The sequence below is a fragment of the Equus przewalskii genome, chromosome 1 (genome assembly GCF_037783145.1).
Source record: "Equus przewalskii isolate Varuska chromosome 1, EquPr2, whole genome shotgun sequence".
NCBI lineage: Eukaryota > Metazoa > Chordata > Mammalia > Perissodactyla > Equidae > Equus > Equus przewalskii.
Genome location: NC_091831.1, coordinates 107239235 through 107258048, shown reverse-complemented (window position 1 = coordinate 107258048; position 18814 = coordinate 107239235). Strand labels below are relative to the sequence as shown.

The 18814-nt window shown below is 39.9% G+C and overlaps 1 protein-coding gene across 13 annotated transcripts in view; it reads right to left on the bottom strand.

Moving 5' to 3' along the window:
- The window catches only part of TJP1 (tight junction protein 1), a 236065-nt gene that overhangs the window by 171790 nt on the left and 45461 nt on the right, over positions 1-18814 (bottom strand). Inside the window, exons 1-2 of one of the 13 annotated variants that reach the window (XM_070571607.1) lie at positions 17655-17824; positions 14461-14614 (exon numbers count right to left, since the gene is read on the bottom strand). The exons of the other annotated variants lie outside the window; for them this stretch is intronic. The gene's annotated coding sequence lies outside the window, so the exon portion shown is untranslated. Of the gene's footprint in view, positions 1-14460; positions 14615-17654; positions 17825-18814 lie in introns of those variants that run through there. 13 annotated transcript variants of the gene reach the window in all.

The following is an 18814-nucleotide window of genomic DNA, read 5'->3' as shown; positions in this document are numbered from 1 at the left end:
GAGAATGGGGAGTGACTGCTAATGGGTTCAGGGTTTCTTTTCGAGGTGATGCAAAGTTTTAAAATTAGATTGTGGCAATAGCTGTACAACTGTCTTAATACATTAAAAACCACTGAAAATGTATACTTTAAATGAGTGAACTGTACTGTGAATAATATCTCAAAACAGGTACACAAAAAATAGTAATCAAATACTTAACCTACTCTATGTTAAACAATCCCACTTTTTTAAACTTTGAATAATTTCTATTTATTATTTTTCTATGATCCATTTTTCTGTTTATTCATATTCTTTACGAGATGAAAGCTGAATTAAAGTGCTCATTTAATCTAGAAGAGGGATCAGCAAACTACAACTTGTGAGCCAAACAGAGCTAAGAATGGTTTTGCATTTTTTTAAAGGGTTGATTAAAAAAGACAAAAGAATATACAACAGAAACCTTATGTGATCCACAAAGCCTAAAATATTTACGATCTGGTCTTTATAAAAATTTACTGACCCATGATCTAGAACAACAAGGTAAGTTTTGTATAGTATACTCATTATAAAATATACTATAAACATGTTCATTTTTATCTATATTTATAATGCGATTAACTACAATTAATGGGTGGAGGAGGAATGAGGGGGGATTATTGTTAAATAAACTCCCTTTCTACTAACAATATTCATTTTAACTTCTATATTTCAGGGTATTAATAACCATAGGTAATTTGGCAAAACTGGTAACTACACACACCACGGCCTAGTCCAGAAGACCAGAGGTTACCATGCAAGATCTGTCATAATTTGGTCAAATCGCTTCACGGCAGCAGAGTCAAGGACAATCTTTGGCCTCTTTTTTTAATAGTTCTTCTTACCGAGACCCTGCAAGTCTTCAGTCGCGTTATGATCTTACAGTCCCCACCGTTTAATGAGGTGGTATGTAGCAGAGTCAGACAGGATTCAAATTCTACTTACCAACTGCATAAGCCACACACAAAACAAGTTCTGACTCTGAGGATTACATAAGCAATGAATATAACGCAAGCACACAGCCCAATACCTGGTACAGGGGCTCCCCAGTTACGTTTGGGTTCAAATCAACAAACCCTATTGAATGTCTACTTTGTGCTAGGTCCAGAGACACAAACGGGTAAGGCAGGGAATCTGCCCTCCAGGAGTTCACAGTCTAGTGAGAGAAAGAAATACTCCTCTGCAGCACAGGTTCAATAGCAGTGACAGTAATGTGCATGAGATACGGAAGCTGGGCAGGGAGCGCACGACTGGCTCTGACGGCGGCTGTCTAGCAGGGCTTCCCAGAGGATTTGACAGCAGAGTAGTGGGTGGCCTCCACGAGAGGAGAACCTAAGAGAACTGGCACAGCTGGAAAAAAGGCTGCAGAGAAGGACAGGATGTTGCGGGAATATTGCCCCATGTTGAATAATGATGATCTACTACTGAAAACAGAGACTGTGCCTCCTCTGTGCACCACAGTACTAGGATGCAAGTCACCACATCCTGAAGATTGCAAAGTATAAAGGGTTCCTTCTGAACGTTCTTTGACTATGTAGTTATTTGGTTTGACCGTTCTTACTTTCATAATTATAACTTGGTTCAGTCAACTCTAGTCTTATAGTCTCTCTAGCATTACAGAACTCCAAAGCAAAATTCGGCAAAAGTACTGCTGCCTGAGGAGGGGCTTTCTCTTTCCATAGATTGCAAGAACCACAGAAGCCTCTGGTGTACTCTGATCCTTGGGAGTGAATAAGCATCACTTTTAATAACACTAGTGACATTTGCTCAGTGGTCAATCATGAGTTGGATCTTTTTATATTGTTCGCATATTTAGTACCAGCCTATACTTCTGTATTTCACTTGATTTTTATTAGTATGATGAAATAAAAGGGCTACAAAAATTTTAAATAATATGGAAAAATAAGCCACTAATTTCTGTATTAACTCTTCAGTTCATGTCATCAACTCCGAAAACAACTCTATTTCCCAGAGGTGGAAGATGAATAGGAAAAAGAATTCAGATATTAAATGAAATTGTTAAAACGTCAGTTTGGGTTCTTTAATTTGAATCATGGGGATCTTCGAAGTTTTCTTTCATGAGAAAATTGGAAAATGGAAAACAAACATAAATAGTCCATAAAGAAATGCAATATTTAAAATCTTTCCACTGATGGGGCCGGCCCGTGGCTGAGTGGTTAAGTTCACACGCTCTGCTCTGCTTCGGCAGCCCAGGGTTTCGCTGGTTCAGATCCTGGGCATGGACACGGCACCACTCATCTGGTCATGTTGAGGCGGCGTCCCATTTAGCACAACCAGAGGCACTCACAACTAGAATATACAACTATGTACGGGGGGCTTTGGGGAGAAGAAGAAGAAGAAGAAAAGATTGGCAACAGATGTTATCGCAGCTGCCAATCTTTAAGAAAAATAAATAAATAAAATAAAACCTTTCCAATGAAAGAAATGCAAGATTGTATTTTTTTTTCTCCTTGCTGGTTATTTGAAAGTTACAGATTCACCAGCGTGAGAAAACGTAAATTAATAGTGTCATTAATTTTATTCTAACTATAGTACAAATGGAGGAAGAAATCATTAGTAAACTAAGGATAAAATAAACTCAGCTAATTATATGGAAAGTAATCAAGGGTCAGGCTTAATTTTAAAAAGAATCGTTCAATCCATTCACAACACTCATTTAGGTTTACAGGAGTAGAGTCCTAGTCATATTTACAAAACACCTTTAAAAAATGATCAGGCAAATGAGAACTATTCTTTATTAATGTTACCTTTTTACCATGAACCAGTTAAGACACAATTCCTTTATTTAGTAAACACACTGAAGTACCGTTTGCCCTGCCCTAAAGCAATTAGTCTGATCCAAAGGAAACTGCTAAGAACTCCAGAATGTGGAAATCTACAAGTTAGCAAGTTAATATCTCTGTTGTTATACGCCATTCACTTCTAAGGAAAAAAACAACACAATTGTCAACTCCATTTAAGAAAAGTATTTTTTCTAATCTAACACGGCAGGTTTTGACCTAAGCAACTCACAGGCAAGCCCAGCCTCTGTACATGAGGTAAGGCTATTCAAAAACAGACCTGCCAGGCTCCCTTCATCCCTCTCTCACCCACCTCCCATCTCCATCCACTTGGTGGCTCTTAACTCAGAGAAGGGTGAGCCTGAATGAAGCAAAACTTCCAAACTGATCTACGTATCATCTTTTCTGAAGCTCTACATGAAGTTCAAGATGAATATTTTACAAAGGCGCAAAGCACGCATGCCACAAATGTAGTATTTATTTTTTTTCATGATCAAATGTACTTATAATATCATGTAATATTTTTCTAGAAGGGTCTCCTTGTCATGTGGTAAAGCAGTAGATAAAGAATAAAGCCTTACTCACTGAGAAACCATTATGTTCAATATTACACGTTTAATCTTACCAAGTCTCAAAATATTCAAAAACTCAGAAAACTTCTCTTTACAGTCTTCATATTTGTCCTCTCTTTTCTAGAAATCGGAGTCAAATTTTTATGAAAGCAGCAGTCTAAGTAGGTTATTGTAATGGGAAATTCCTCTACAAGAACTTAACTCAAAAAATCCAAACAAAGATATGTATTTGTAGTAGGTAACCTGAAAACAAAATATCATACTCATACAAAATGAGCTTCAGAGCTAGGGAAGAGAAGTACTGTGGGGCAGCCTCATTATCACTTCTTCTACTTCTTGGAGCTGGGAGTGAGGCATAAAATAACTAGGGATTTCAGCAGAGTTGAACTCAGTGCCTAAAGTCCCAGCCCAGTAAATGTGTTTGTATAAACAGGAGGGAGGGAGGCTGGGGGCAGAGTGGCAGGAACGAAGGTGGAGGAGGCTAGAGATCCAGAGGGACCTGGAGGCCACAATTACAGCTGAGGCTTTTGTTCTAAATGTGATCTTAAGCCACTGAAGGGTGTTGAGCAGGAGAGAGAGGATCTGATTTACATTTGAAAAGGACTGTTCTGGCAGCTGTGTGGAGATCAGACTGCATGGAAGCAGGGAAACCACTACAAGGCTCCTGCAATGATCCATGTGAGAAACAAGGTGGCTTGGACCTCACAGGCAATAGAGAAAGCAGTGAGAAGTGATAAGATTTGGAATATAATTAGAGGAGAAGATGGAAGAGGAATGTAAAAATATATTCCAGATTGTTCAATGAGCTAAGATAAATCAATCAAAAAAAAAATACATAAGGACTACAAACAATTAATTTACAAAACAAGAAATACATGCAAATGCTATACCAAAAGATTTTAATGTCACCTGTAATTACAGAAATGCAAAAATAGGATGCTTTTTTCCCTGCTCTGATTAGAAAAGAAATTTAAAGATAATTGTAGTGGGTTGAATAGTATCCCCCAAAATTCATGTCCACCAGAATCCTTACAATGTCACCTTATTTGGAAATAGGGTCTTTGCATATATAATTAGTTAAGACGAGGTCATACTGGATTAGAGTGGGCCCTAAATCCAATGGCTGGTGTCCTTCTAAGAACAGGACAGACAAAGATACACACTCAGGGAAGAAGGCCATGTGACGATGGAGGCAAGATTGGAGCGATGCAGCTACAAGCCAAAGAACGCCAAGGCTTACCAGGAGCCACGAGATGCTAAGAAGCAATGAAGAATCCTTCCCTACAGCCTTTGGAAGGAGCACGGCCCCACCAACACCTGATTTCAGACTTCTAGGCTCCAGAATTGAGAGAGAATAAATTTCTGTTACTTTTTTTTCTCTGGAGGAAGATTAGCCCTCAGCTAATATCTGCTGTCAATCCTCCTCTTTTTGCTGAGGAAGATTGGCCCTGAGCTAACATCTGTGCCCATCTTCCTCTACTTTATATGTGGTACACCTGCTACAGCGTGGCTTGACAAGCAGTAGGTAGGTCCACACCCAGGATCCAAACCAGCGATCTCCAGGCCGCTGAAGTGGAGCACGCAAACTTAACTGCTAGGCCACCAGGTCGGTCCCCTAAATTTCTGTTGTTTTAACCAAGTTTGTGGTTATTTGTTAAAGCAGCCCTGAGAAACTAACACAATAATATATGATGCTACCAAGAGTGTGGAAAGTAGTCACTCTCATACCCTGTTGGCAGCAGCATAAATTAGTAGTCTAACCTCCGGGAAAGATGATTCTGCAATGCTTACCACAATTTTAAATTACCAGATCTTTTGACCCAGTAATTCCAATTTGAGGAATTTATATTAAGGAAATAATTAGAAATGTGTGCAAAGATTTAAAAAGAAGAATGTGCATCCTAGGGTTAGAATTGGAAAGAATCTGAGTGTTCAAAAATGTGAAATTAGTCAAGCAAATTATGGCATAAACTTAAAATGAAATACCACGTAGCTATTAAGACTGATTTTGATTGGAAGACAGTTTGGCAATTTCTTACAAAACTAAACATACTCTCACCATTTGATGCAGCAATCACACTCCTTCATATTTATGCAAATAAGCTGAAAACTTATGTCCACACAAAAACCTGCACACAGATGTTTAGAGCAGCTTCACTCATAACTGCCAAAACACGGAAGCAACCAAGCTGTCCTTCAGTAGGTGAATGGATAAATAAACTGTCGAACATCCATACAATGTAATATTATTCAGCAATAAGAAGAAATGTGCTACAAAGCCACAGAAAGGCATGGAGGAACCTTAAATGCATATTACTAGTGAAAAACCCAATATGAAAAGGCTACATACTGGTTAATTCCAACTATAGGACATTCTGGAAAGGCAAAACCACAGAGATAGTAAAAAGATGAGTGTTGCCACGGGTTTAAGGGAATGGGGAGAAGGATTAACAGGTGGACCACAGGACATTTTTAGAGTGGTGAACTATTCTTCATGATACTACAATGGTGGATACATATCATCACGCATTTGCCCAAACCCACAGAATGTACAACATAAAGAGTGAATCCTAATGTAAATGTATGGACTCTGGGTGATAACGAGGTGTCAATGTCACTTCATTAATTATAACAAATGTACCACTCTGGTGTGGATGTTGAGAGTGGGGAGCTGGGGGTGAACATGGAACATCTTTGGGGGCCGAGGGCATATGGGAACTCTCTGTACTTTAAGCTTAATTTTTCTATGAACCTAAAACTGCTCTAAAAGATAAAGTCTATTAATTTCTTAAAAATTCAAAAGAAAAAAATGATCTTGAAAAAATATTTGCTAATAAGAATACTCAAAATATGTCATGTATTGTTAACTGGAAAAACTAGAGTATAAAAACAACCTACAGCATGATTCTAACTTTGTTTTTAAAAAGGTATACATATATATTAATATACTATTAGATACAGCACAGAAAACACAAAAATGTTAATAAGTTATCTCTCAGTGGTGGAATTATACACAGAAAATTTTTATGTTTTTCTTTGTGATTTCTTATATTCTCCAAAATTTCTACAACAAACGTATTACTTTCATAATCAGGAATGAAGAGTTAATGTTATGTAAAAGTAACAACAAATGCAAAGGTCTGAAAAACCTAAGAACATTAATTTGAGAAATAAACCTCTTCAATTAAGCCCTCAATGCCACCTGTTTTGTCGTTTTAACTTACAGATCACATGTCTGTTTGCGGCCTTTGTAACAATCTCCATTCCTCCCAAGTTCCCCCCAGGTTCCTTTAACCTCCTTTGCTTTCACTAAGCAACCTGCCTACCTATTCAGAGATGCTGAAATTCATCTAATATGCACAATCTCTAATTCCCTTGCTTGTATAACAAAGTTTCCCAGAATTTCACCCACTCTATCTTCCATTCCTCTTGTCATCTACTGTGCTTTAAAAAAAGAACTGAAAACAAAAGTGCTCTTAAAAACGAAAAATATGGGAGCAGAAGGGGAAAAATCAATAGGAATTTTTAAGATAAACTTGAGAAATCATCTCATAAAGCAGGAAAAAAGGATAAAGAGGTAGGAAATAGGAGATTAACAAGAGAAAGAAATTAAAAGATCAGTGTAAGGGGATCAACAAGAGAAGATGAAAATACCACTAAACAATTTCCCAAAATTTGGAAGATAATTTCTAGTTTCAAGTTTCTACTTGAAAGTTTCAAGTGCCCATCACAATGAATCAAAAAAAGACCTACTTCATAGCATATCAGAACATCAGGGATAAAGAGAATTTCCTAAAAGTTTTCACAAAAGAAGGGAAGAACATATAAAGGACTGGAGATCAGAATGCCACTGGATTTAGTGACAACAATGGAAAGTAGAAAACTTTTTAAGTGATACCTGAAAAATTAGGAGAAACTAATTTCCAACCTAGAACACTACACCCAATGAAACTATGAAGTGGGCAGGTAACATAAAGATGTTCTCAGACATTCAATTTATCTCCCTTGACACCACAGCAGCCACTGTTGATGGCCAATCCAACAGTCATCCTCCTTCTTCCTTGCTAACAAATCCCAATTTTATCCATATATTAAGTGGTCATCCGTTTTGAAGGAGGTAGGGCATCAGCCCCAGGAGGGTGAATCCTTACGAGAAAACAGCTATGGTAATTGCCTTCCCTTTTCTATGGCCCGAGATGTGAAGTGAAGTTGGTTAGGAGGTTTTGAGAAAAGGATCTTCTGGCCTTTAAAAAGAGGATCACCAGAGAAAATCGTTCATTTTTTGCCTCCAGTTAATTGTCAGCATACGACACCTGAAACACGGCAGCCAACTCGCAGCTAGACCATAAGGCCAAATCCTCACACTGAGGCTCAAAGAGTTGAAAGTTTGAAAAACACCTGAGCTTGAAAACATCAATAAGCCTACCCTGTACCATTCTAACTGCTGACCAATCTGATACAATAAACGTCCTTTCTGTTTAAGTTACTTTCAGTTCACTATTACCTGTAGCTGAAAGCATCATAAACTGATATCTACCCTTTCTCAGAAAACTAATGGAGGAGGCCTCATTGGGGCCAAGAAACAGGAGAGGTGAAGGAAACTCCCGGAATGACAGTGAACGGACATCAAAGGAAAACAGCTGTGTAAAGGCCTAGAGAACAACACATCCAGACTGGAGTCAGAAGATGCGGCTCCAGGAAGGTCCCCCAGTGAAAAACAATAGATGTAAGGTTTGTGACCATGTGGAAATAACATGAAGAAGGACTTGGTAATTTTCTTAAACAGTTTAAGAGGACATAATAATAGACACATAGAAAATTAAGCAAATAAAAACATGAGAATTTTTAAGTCCAAGGAAAATAAAAATTTACACAAGAAAGGAAAAGTGGTTATAATATACCACTTGGCTCGGCCATGAATAATATTTATAGAGTCACAACATAGAAACTCAGAATTTTGGGAAGAAGGGAAGTAGAAGGGAGGGAGAGCACAGCTCTCCACACTGAGAAGGCTACCTCCTCATCTTCCAAAAGGAAACTCAACGCATAATATCTAAGGTAGCCAAATCAAGAAATATGAGAATAAGCACATTCTTTAGAAATATGGAAGTAAATTCCAAAGAAAAAGTTAAAGATTGAAGATATCTAAATCCTACAGTACCATTTAACTTATTAAATTATATGAATACATGACTGTAGTGTAATAAAGAATTTGTCTGGTCTTTGTCCCAGGTTTCTGGCATGGAGCTTCTAAAACCCTTGGAATTTCCTGAGTGATGGGAATGTCTTTGTTATGCTAATGAGGTAACTCATGGTGGGCCCCTAGATAGCTTCAGGATGGGGGCTGGCCACCAGGAAGACTAATCACTAATCTGTGATTAGAAAGTTGGGACTTTCAGCTGCCCTATCTCCAGGGAGGGGAGGCGGGCTGGAGACCGTGTTCAGTCATGTGGCCAATGATTTAATAATCAACCATACCTCTGTAATGAAGCCCCGATAAAAACTTTGGATGCCAAGCTCAGAGGAGCTTCCTAGTTGGTGAACACAAGAAATATGCCATGCTGGTGAGGCTCCCTGACTCCACAAGGAGAGGGTGCAGCAGCTCTGTGGTCTTTTCCAGACCTCACCCTATGCATCTCTTCATTTGGCTGGTCCTCTTGATTTGCATCTTTTCTAATAAAACTGTAACTGAAAGTATAATACTTTGCTGAGTTCTGTGCATTGTTCTAGCAAGTTATCAAACCTGAGAGGATCATAGGGATCCCCAAATTTATAGCCAGTTGGTCGGAAGTGCAGGTGGCCTGGGGACCTCCAAAGTATAGCTGGCATTTGAAGTAAAGGAAGTCTTGCTGGGGACCAAGCCCTATAACTTGTGAAGTCTGTGCGAATTCTGGGTGGTTAGTGCCAGAATGGAATTGCAGGATGCCAGTTAGGGTTGGTACAGAATATTTACTTTGCTAAATCAATTTTTAAAAGGAAAAAGAGTAAACCTCATCATTTTAATCATCGAAGGATTCTGTTCCATAAGTCTGAAGGCCCACCTTGAGGGTGGAGGAACAGGGTTGTGGTAGTACTGCTGATGGCCATAGAGGACTCAACATGGAGCATCTTCCCCTGGGATACAGGCACTGGAGGACTTGCTTCTGCCTGAGGATGCAGAAAAGGAGACTTCTTGGAATTTTTCTATTAAAATGTTATCTCAGAGTAAGAAGACTTCTGCCACAGAAGACTGTCAACTTGGACATTCATTTAATTCCACATTCTTCAAAACAAATGTCTAGAAGTTTCCTTATGACTGGAGTTGGCCAAAGGTAAAGTGAAAAAAGCAAAGCTGGTCCTTAGTATCCTTTGTTCTCCATGTCTTCCTCCCTCCCACTTTGGAGGCACCTCAGGACCTGTCTGTGCCAAACGCACTCTCTAGGCCGCTGTCCTTCTGCTCCAGAATCTCCCTTCCCCTGCCGTCCTGATCCCCTTTTAAATTCCAAAGACCTGGTTTCAGCTATCTGGTAGCAGGAGAGTGATTCATTAATTCACAAAAAAAACCAAGTGACTACGTTATATAGGTGTTAACCTTTTAAAAGAAAAGATTGGATAATTTTTAAAATGATATTTCAATATGATAATCCAGAGAGAAAAAATTCTGATGCTCTTCAAACCGATTTATGGAAAAACTGCTTAGGAGTCAACAGCAAACTCATCCTTCCTGGTGCCTACGTCCTCGGCAGCTTTGGGTGCCAGATTAGTTTCCTGCCATGCAAAGATCGGCTGCCGCTCTGAGGATACCGTACTCTGGCAACTCCTGCTTGCACACTACGCTTACACAATGTTCTGAGGGAAGCCAAGCACCCGCTGCCAGCAAACACAATGTCTCTGTGCATTGGTGAGAACTGGAGTCTGAAGATGAGAATCCAGGTCCCCAAGAAGTGGGGCGGCTTACTCTTCCAGGGCCAGCCATGACCGTCAATACCTGGCGAAGGCCGGGCCTCACATGGAACCCATCCATGAGCTAAGTCAGCAAGCAGAGGTGGGAAATTAACTTAGCTCTTCATTTTAAGTATTGTTTAGGTCATCATTTATCTCAGTCAAACAGAGTTTCTAGAATGATCCATATTCATGCCCCACAAACAGCTGGGAGTTTCTGAAACCAGAAAACACTCTAAAAGGCAACGTGATATTTGTTTATTTGTACTACTAAAAAACCACTGGAGAAAACGCCTTATCTGGAAAAACAATCTGAACTTTTCCTAACCTCTCCAAATCTAAATTGATATCTAACACCCACTTTCCTCGCAAAACAATAGCAGGCAGTGGAGATAGAGCCTTTTACACTAAGAAATGTTATAATGTCACAGAAACCTGAGAAGACATAAATACAATACTTATTTTCTACTTACTCTCACTTTCTCTAACATCAAAGCCTGTGTATATTTTTAAATACTAAAGTGGAAAGAGTGACTTTACTATGTTCTCTCCACCCAAGTTCATTGCTACAATACCTGAATCTCTGCCAAAGTGTTTGGCCTATCGCTAGGAAGTCCTAAACACAGCCTGTTTTTGAACACTTCCACCACTCCCCTAACCTTTCCACTTCAAAAATATTTTCTGATATCATGTTTACTTTTATATTTTAGACACTGTTTATATGAAGGAAAGTGTTTTAATTAAATCAAGCAAAGGAGATTATGCATATCTGCATGGAGGCGATTCCATAATATTTCATTAAAGTTGAGAATACGTATATTGCGGTATAGCTCTAACAATTGTGCTAATACTACTAGTGACAAAAAATGGACCTCGAAGTCAGTTTTTATAATTACAGACACACATAATAACTAACATCAAGCCTCGTCCCAATAGCTCTAAAGATATGAGAGTTATCACCTCCTCTCCTGAAAATAACACCCTGTAAGTAGAGGAAGGCCTCAACTTAGATACATATATCACCAATTATATGTAATGAAATAAACTGAAAGAGAACAAGAGATTATCAGAGGTGGAACTAAATCAGCTGGGAGGCCTGAAAGACAGGGAAAGGAGAGCACGCATGTGCATAAGAGAGACATTTGAAATCAAAGGGCACTTTCAGCTCCAGATAGCTCTGTTGCTTTCAGAGCTCAGCAGGCAAGTAAGTTGTGCCATGATGATCTTGAGGAGAATGGAGGCAAATAAAGAATGTGGTGAAGATAATGTTACCTTCTCCCTCTTCAGTATGTTTACCTGCAATGGTATCTCTCATGAAACCTACTTGCATGCCGCCAAGCCAGCAGTGACCAACTGCCACTGAAAGATTGTCCAAATCCCTTGGGCTCAGAGCTGACATGTAGCATACCAGAGCTGCTCACTCTCATAACTTAATTCCAAAATCCAGGGGCTGAAGGAGCTAAGGCTGCTATTTCTATCATGACTGGCTCAAGAACTGGGCAGGGCATGGTGGAATCCATTAGCAGATTCAGCTGAAGACGGCAGGAAAATGAAGATGAGGAAAGTTCAATCTCATAATTAAAGCAAACCTCATAATTATTTGTGTTAACTATGCATTCATGTGTTGACTCAACTAAGACTCAGGTCCTGGGAACGTAACATGCACCAGGCTCTATGTTAGGAACTACAAGGAAACAGAAAAATGAGGCATGGTTTGGATTCTTGAATAGTTTACAATCTCATGAGGAGAAAGATAAGCACATAACTATTTAGTCTTCGATTAAATATTAGGTTAAACCATACAAAATTGCATTAAAAAACAGAACCCCACAAAGAGGTAGCATGAAGGAATATTCCAGGGGGTGATGGAACTGTTCTATATCGATTGTGGTGGTTATTACATAACTCAGGGCATTTGTTAAAACTCTCAGAATGGTACATCAAAAAGAGTGAATTCTGGGGCCAGCCCAGTAGCGTAGTGGTTAAGTCCGCGTGCTCCACTTCAGTGGCCCAGGGTTCACGGGTTCGGATCGCAGGCGTGGACCTACACATCGCTCATCAAACCATGCTATGGGAGGCATCCCACATACAAAATAGAGGAAGAGTGGCACAGATGTTAGCTCAGGAACAATCTTCCTCAAGCGAAAAAGAGGAAGACTGCCAACACACGTTGGCTCAGGGCCAATCTTCTTCACCAAAAAAAAAAACAGAGAAGAAGCGTGAATACCACTCTATGTAAATTAAAGAAGAAATTTTAAAAGCAGCTGAATATCAGCAATTTCATATGGCTCAACCTAATAGATGCTACAGTACAGGTAGACAGCTCTGCAGGAGCACAGGAAGCAGAGATGAGCAGGGACTAATAAGGGAGTAACAGATGGTCTCATGAATGACAATCGTTTAATCAGAGCATTGAAAAAATAAAGATGCTTTCAACAGACGAAGAAGAGGAGGATAAAGAGGTAACCATTCTAAGCGCAGGAACAGCAGGAGCAGGCAAAAAGTTATGCAAACACAGTATGTCTAGAGAACAGCACATCAGGCAATAAAAAGTTCATGAATGTAAGGAAGCTAAAAAAAATGGAGCAGAATTAGCTTATGGAGATCCTTAAAGACCATGTTAAATAGACTAAAACTTATTCTACAAAGACAGTAAAGCTTTTAAGCAGGGGAGTGACATAACTAAAACTATTTTGGAAAGATAACCTTGGTAATCTGTTGCAAGAAAGGAATGAAAATGATTCTGATGAGGCTTTCGTAACCAGGGTCCGCGGATCTCTTGAGATGATTGAAAAATTGTCTGTGTGTGCGTATGCATGCGAGGACACACATTTTCTCAAGAAAACGGCCTATGGCTGCCATCAGATACTCAAGAGGTTCATAACCTCAAAAAGGCTGAGAATGACAGTTAATGTTCAAGTGCATAGCAATGGGACACGGCAGTAAGTGTGCAGAGAACAATAAATTCATAAGACACTTTATAAAGATTGCATTTCTCAACATGCAGTTAACTAGTGAGAGAGCGTTAGAGAAGGAGGATTTAAATATGACAATAAAGAGGCTAGCCTGGTACTTGGGGAGAGGGGAGGAGAGAAAGGGGAAGGGAATAGAGGGGGGTTTCATTACACTAACAACACAAAAATGGTTTCACTTCAAAGAATTGAATACTTAACCTTTTCACTTGTGTCACTCTTAGCTTGAGATTTTTTCCCATTTTTATGGGCCAAAGTATTTCTGGCTAAAGACAGCGATAAGATGAACTACAGAGGACCCTGATTGCATATAAAAAGAAAAAGCAGATGAGAAAACAATCTTCAAAGTCTTTTTCAGAGTTTTTCTCTCTCCACCTAGGCCTGCTTTCCATATCTCAGGGCATTAGGAAACCTCAGGAAGAGTATCTGCCTGAGTCACATAAGGCAATGAATTTAACATACGCGAGGAAAGTAAGCTAAAGAGAGCAATCCAGACAGTGTTAAGTTGTTTAAATGCACAAAACCCTTCATATGACTTGAGGTTTTTACAGATTAGGAATTTGACTCACCAGAGTGGATTACCCTTTAAATGAACACAGCTTCATCCCTCATGTTTTTTATACATACCAAATATTGCAGAACAAATTTATATTTCTTTAGTAAACATTTCTGAAATAGAGCCTCACGGTTCTTTTCAATTTGTCCCTTTCTCTCTCCCTAAACCTCCAAAGTTAAAATAGTGACTGACACACAGCAGGTGCTCAAAACTGGTCCAGAACAATGTAACTGCTTACCTCTAGCACTTCAATTTCTAAGTAAAAGAAAAATCTCTGTGGATTTAAAAATGAATTTTTAAAATATCTTCTATTACATAAGTAATCTATGATAGAACTCCAATTTTAAAATAAACCAATATTAACCTAGTATATGTTCCATTACAGGGGCCAGCAAAGTGGTCTGAGGACCATGGGACCCAACATCCTGGTGTGCAAGTCAGAAATGCAGATTCCTAGGTCCCACCTAGACTGTAGACTAAAGTCAGAATCAGAACTTCCACAGTTTGAAAAGCCACTGGTCTAACAAATAGGTGGTAGGGAGAGAGAGAAAGGGATGAGGACTAGTAAAATAAACAAGCAAGTCTAGGAAAGAGACAGAAAGACAACAGACAAAAAAACTCACCTGTATGTCTGGTGGAAGGGGGTGGAGTTAGAATACCTCCCAACTTTGACCTTGGTGATATTCAAGGAAACTGGTCCCACAGATTCGCTTTCAGACTGTTCTTAAAGAAATGACTCTTATGACTTTCTCACATTCCATTAACTCTGAAATGGCTCTGAAGTGTAAAAGTCTGTAAGTTAGAGACTGGAAGAGAAGATGCAGGAATAACAACACTCCCTTCTCACCCTTCTGCCCCAACCTCCCACGGAAATCAGGCCCTGGACTCCCCTCTCTCCTCCAAGAAGTAGCAGTGAGGGAGGGGAGAGCAGTGGCCTTTCGCTGTCCTGGTGCCATTCTCAGGGCCAGGGACTGAAGCTCATTTTGGAAAAGGCACTGCCCCTGCTTACCTAGGGTCCACAGTTTCTCTCTAGAAGGCCCTTAGGGGCTACAGTCTGCTTGGAAAGAGGCTAGAGGCTGAGTTTGGAAAGAACTTCACAAAGCCTGGGAAACATTAATTAAAAGTGGGGGAGTAGAGCCCTCATTCACTCTATGAGTGGTTCTCAAACTTTAGCTTGTATCAACATCACCGGGAGGGTGAGCCTCACACCCAGTGTTTTGGATTCAGCATGTCTGGGGCAGGCCCAAGATTCTGCACTTCTAACAAGTTCCCAGTGCTGCTGCTGGTTCGGAGCTGGCACCCTGAGAACTGCCGGGCCTCTGCTAGACTTATCACCTCTGCTGAAGTCTCCTCTTTACCACCAAACAGCTTGTTGAACAGGAAGTTTTTTGGCACACGCTAAGGAAAATGTAGGTCTAGAGCCAAAAAAACACTTCAGCCCTAAGTGCTAAAGTAGTAAGCAGGGTCAAGGCAGCAGCGTCCAGATGAAAGGTTCAAGCAAAAGATTAGAAGGGAGCAGGAGGAGGAGAGAAGCAGGGTGGGCTAGAGACAGGTTAGAAAGGGAGAGAGAGAAAGGATGGATTGGGGAAGGGTGGAGTGCTTCAAGGAGTTGCTTTCACTTTCCCCTAGAGCCCTTGAACTCCCTGGAACTGGATAAAAAGGCTGTGGGTCTATTTGTATTTTTGCCCATAGCTTTCATCAGACTGTCCAGGGTCTATGACCCCAGAAAGGTTTGTGCTCTTCTTCTCTGAGCCAAGCTTCTACAGCACAGGGCAAAAGCAAGTGGCAGAGCTGACCAGCTGACACGGCTACCAAATCAGACTGGCGACCCTCCCTGCTCCTGCTCTGGGCAAATGAGAATGCCCCCACCCAGAAGATGGAGGACTTCCAGGGATCCAAAGCTGGTGGCCCCTTGAGGCTCTCATTTAACTGTTCTGGCCATCTCTACTTTTAAGAGCCTCCCTACCCCCTCGGATTCTCATGTGCCCTAAGCTGAAAGAGAATGCTCTATAGAGAGCTTCACCAATTGCTCTGTTTTGCACTGTCTGACCCACCTCCAGGGGACCCAGGACCCAAATAGCTGCAACATAGCCTCAGGAAGCCTGGAGAAAGCCAAACAGCAGAAGGCCAGTGAGACTGTGTTCAACGAACAGGTATTAATAGCCGATACTATGACTGCGTCAGAAAATACAAAGATGTGAGGGGCTCTCCATTTGTAAAGTCAGGCTCTGCCATGTGGAAGCAGCCCCACTGAGGAAGAATCCGAATGCCTGGGAAGCCTGGGAAGGTGGCTCTAGGAAAGAGATGGCTGCGCATGGAGTCGAGAGCAAGAGAGGAAAGGGGACCTTCAAAAAGAGCACCAAGGCTTCGTAAATGCTCATATCTAAACAGCAGGGCACTCTTACCTGAATTCCACTTACACAGTTCTGCCAGATTCACTATTACTCTCCATCTCCTCAGAGAAGCATTCACACCCACTGAGGACTACAGCCTGCTCACACACACACACAAGCACAAGCATGCGTGCACACATACACAAATGGACAGATGCATGCACCCATGCATCACATACACATGCGCGCACATACAGGTGCACATCTCGCACCAGCTGAGCTCTATAAACAATACATCCTTAGCCAATTGTACTGTTCCATTTGTACTCGTTATTGTAACTGACAAATGTGTGCAAAAATTGTTCAGTGAATGCTTTGGGAGGACCTGATGAAAGCAAATTACTAAAAACAAAAAATGCTGTCAAATTTGGTATGGAAGAGGACAAGAAATTATTACAAGTCATGGAGAATCTTCTACCCAGACTATCCAGGTCTTTCGACTTTAAAGAAACCCCTATACTCTGGTTTCTCTTCAGATCACATAAATCTTCCACCTTTTACTAAAGAAACTCCAACTGGAATACGGTTGTGGCTAACAGAAGAACAAAGATGTAGAACTTTTATTCAAAGAAAAGACTGTGTACATTTATATGTATTTAATTATATGTATTTAATAAATATAAAATGTTTAAGGGGTATATGGATTATTTTTTTATGATTCTCTGCTTTACTTTTTCACAATTTACTGGCCAACTACCATAGGAATTAATCAAAAACCTAGCAATTCTCCAATTCCGCCTCTATATGAATTTAACTGGAATAGTTACCACCACCACAATTGCCCACCTTCACCTTACACCACCCCATGACCAACTGAACTCCCTTTCAACAGGAAAATGCTTGGCTCTCTTCCTGGACTTTATCAAAGATGATTCACAAACCATACAATCTCATTTATTGTGATGTGCATTTAGCTTTACTTGATAAAAGGAATTCATATTAAGGTTTAAACCTTAACCAGTGTCAAATCTTCCTTCAATTTGTTTAATAAAATTTCATAAAACTTAGAAAAGAATGAAGACTGAAAAAATACATGAAGTACTCCATCAAAGCAGTTTCTTAGTGCCTGTTATCATTTGTACTCCAGATGCAGAATTTTAGATATTGATGATTATCTCAAAAAAAATTTAATTTTTTAATGAAAAATATGTGGTTACTTACTTTGTTTTGACATATTTCAATTTGAGTTACTATACAGTAACAAGAACATTCAAGTTGTAACTACTGAAATTAAATTTAATAAGAAACCTGTCATTTATTGAACAATTGCCTTGCTTACGCTTTTTGAAAACTTCATTCAGTTGGAGAAGCTGTCCTCCTTTAAAATCCATATCATAAAAAGATTATTAGTGAACATGAGCTATTCAGTAGCTCTTTCTTCATAAGGTGTTAAATAAATGTCAGTACGTTATTATTCAATATACCTCTAGCACACTGTAAGATCTCAGGAGCACTATGGAATGCTCTGGACTGGTACTTGGTCTTTACACACAGGATTCAACATAAGAGAGCAACCTCAGAAGGCAGAATGGATTTCCTGAATGGGTAATGAGTTGTTTTCCATTTAATCCACTGGAGGCCAACTAACTTCGCCCTTAATTAAAAAAGAAAAAAATGGTACTATTAAAACTACATTTACTTCATGTGATAGGCAGCCAAAACGGAAACTACTAGAGCTTTGTGAATTTTAAAGCCTACACAAATGCTGTTGCATAAATTTATTTTCCTCTAATCCTCAAAGTCTTTCTCAAGTTTAATAGTCAGCTCCTGTGGGACCTGAGGTTCTGCTTCCATAATGTCTGTTGTCAATTCGAGGATGGGATTCTTTTTTTTTTTGAGGAAGATTAGCCTTGAGCTAACTACTGCCAATCCTCCTCTTTTTGCTGGAGAAGACTGGCCCTGAGCTAACATCCATGCCCATCTTCCTCTACTTTATATGTGGGATGTCTACCACAGCATGGCTTTTGCCAAGCGGTGCCATGTCCGCACCAGGATCCTAACCGGTGAACCCCGGCCCACCGAGAAGCGGAACGTGCAAACTTAACCGCTGCACCACCGGGCCGGCCCCAGGATTCTTTCTTATAAATCATATTTAATACAGCAGATGTACCTACATGTTAACATATGGCTATACTATAAATTATGTTTAAAACCAACTTGCTAATTAATTTTACTGTGTCATTCTACGGTATCAATTAAACAATTGGGATAAACCATTTTGAAAGCATCAACAGAAGAGTGAGTTGTGACATCGTGCCGACATATCCTTTCACGCCCTCCCCTAAATCCACCCTTCCACCCAAGACTCCACACACAGACATTCAGATACACGCACAGCCCAATCTTTCACAGCATACATTTATGGCTTAAATTTAGCCAAATTAATGTTGATTTCTCTTGAGAACTTTGGAAAGTAATTTTAACCCTCTAAATAATTTACAAAAAGATCAAACGTTTGGGATTTAGCACTATAAAGGTTTCACTACTATTGTTGCTGTTTTCTGTTTGCTTTAAGAAATGCTTCTCTTATGAGGACACAGTTGCCAGCTCAGCTGTAAATGAAAGGACACTACCTTGAAGGGGC